Here is a 2,476-nt window from a genome sequence, read left to right on the forward strand (position 1 = left end):
GGGTTCGGGTGTTTGGGTTGTTTTTAAAAAACATTACTTTTTTTCCCCCCAATAGCTATTAACTGCCAGGTGCTGTGAGCTCCTCTCACAGCCACGTGTTTGTTACAGGAACCAAGCAATACCTTTATTATATTCAGCCTCAGAATGAAAACCAATTATCAACTCCACACCACGTTTATTCTTAGTACTGCAAGAATCACCTTACACACACACACAAAGATGACACAGGCCTGCCCCGAGGAGCTCACAGTTTAACTCTGACAAACACCACAACAAATTCTGTGGACAGGAGGCAGTGGGGGAGGCTGATGCTGTCAGGTGAGGAAGAAGGGACTCTTCTGAAAAACACGGATTGTCCCAGGACTAAGAAGCGAGTGACAGAGGGTGAGGCACGAGGAAGTGACAAGCAGCAGTAGGAAGGATGACAACATGGAACACAGGACACTTGATAAAACAGATTACACAGAGACAGGCTGGGCAGCACAGGTAGAAGAACAAGGACCTGTGGGGTTCATCATTAACATGTAATGCAACCACAAAGCACAGCATTGTTACAGCTGTTCCAAAGAAGATAACGTTGTGAAATATAAATCAGAAGTGGCTTCCCATCATGAATCCTCCTGTGATTCTAGTTTCCATTATGAGTACTTTGCATTTCTAAACTGGGATGCAGGGAATACCCAATGCTCTGCATATGCATCAAAGACTCAAAGAAAAAAAATAAAGTCTGCAGTTTAAAGATTTCATTCTTTTTACCCTTTACCATTATCTGCTTTACATTCTGTGGCCTATTTTCCAAATTCATGAGCCTAGCAAGAAGGAAATCTCATTTAAAACATCTTCATTAAAATCTCATTATGCTACAATTTTCCTTTGTAGACAAAGCACGAAGAGTCCAGGCTTTGTTGTGGGAGTTAAAACATGTCACTGCCTGTGGCAGCACTGCAGTTAAATCTGAGTCTCAGCAAGATTTGCTCTTTGTTTTGCAGACACGTGTCCAGTTTTGTCTCAAGGATCCTGTCACTGTGACTGAATAAAGTTATAGGTGTCCTGTCCAGCAAAGCAGCACAGATTTTCTGTTACTTGATAGCATCTTTGCATTAGTGCTATGAAAATGTGTCCACAGGGTTTAGCTGCTGCCATATTAGTGGAGGAAAAAGCTGTCATCCCCCTCCACTCTGATAATTTATGTGTTGTTTGGTTTTTTAAAAATGCAGATGCATATCAAACACATGAGGGTCTGTAGGGCAGTGCTTCCAGAGGGTGCAACCACCTTCACATCAACACCCCTGGCTCTGAGCCCTCCCACAAGTAGCAAGGACTCTCAGATCAGATTTCTGCTTCATTATGTTCTGTTGGGGATGAAGCTTCTTAGGAGGAGATGAGGTCTTTCTCATGACCAACCTCCTTGTCCTCCTGACATGGAGGAGGGTATGGAGGTACACTGGGCATAAAAAACCACAACAACTCTACAACTTGTAGCATTCAGGAATTCTGAAAGTAGTGAAACACACTGACCTGGATTTGAGCCCTACAGGTAAATCCATTATTTACACAGACGTGACTTTGCTCTTTGGTAGCCCATTTATTTTTCCACAGGGTGGCTCCTGCACAAAGGAGGGTGCATCAGGAGATTGCTTGGTCCTGCATCACTTGGCTACAAAGCAGTGATGCTGTTTTTCCACTCTAAATGTAAACAATCTACATTTCCACAAGCATCAAAGAATGAAGGGAGCTGCCCACAATCACACAGAGCAGGACCATCCCAACAGTCTGTGTTTCTGCACTGTGCAAGACAACACCTCCAGAGGCTGAAGCCAGAACAGTCCTCCAAGGGGCTCCCTCCCACAGGAGCTGCAGTCTTTAGGCAGTTCTGCCACACTCAGTACAGTATTTGCACATCCTGCATGCAGGGACAGTTTTCTGATTGACAAAGTAGAGGCAAAGTTTAAGATGAGTTTGGTTCACAACAGTCAAGAGTAAATTAAACCCCACAAAATCAGTCTTTCACCCAGCCCAGCATGTAATTTCTCCATCTTTGACCAATTGTAGAAAAGCAATCTTTCCTTGGCATAACTTCCTTATTTACAGCAACTTAAAATCTCCCTGAGTTGGTGGATGCATCAGACCATTGTTTAACCAGCTCCTTTAAAAAAAAAAAGTTATACCTCTGTTCCCCACAAGCTGACATTGTGCTGCATGAGAAAGCACTCCTGTTTACCCCAAAACTTCATTGTCTCCCCACCATCCCTGGGGATTGCAAGCCAAAGGCACACCTAACCTAACCTAACCCTCGAGCTGCAAACAGAGCCTGAAACTGTGACCCAAAGGCATGAAGTCTCTTCCTCACAGCTGACCGGCAGCTTCTGAACACCAGGGCACATCAGCAGAGACAGTGTGCACATAGATCCACCACTTTACCAGGTGAAACTGTGTTATATTCCTAATAAAGGGCAGCAAGGGGGAACTGCAGGAC

The sequence above is a fragment of the Chaetura pelagica genome, unplaced genomic scaffold (genome assembly GCF_000747805.2).
Source record: "Chaetura pelagica isolate M959 unplaced genomic scaffold, ChaPel_1.0 scaffold193, whole genome shotgun sequence".
NCBI classification, from domain to species: Eukaryota; Metazoa; Chordata; class Aves; order Apodiformes; family Apodidae; genus Chaetura; species Chaetura pelagica.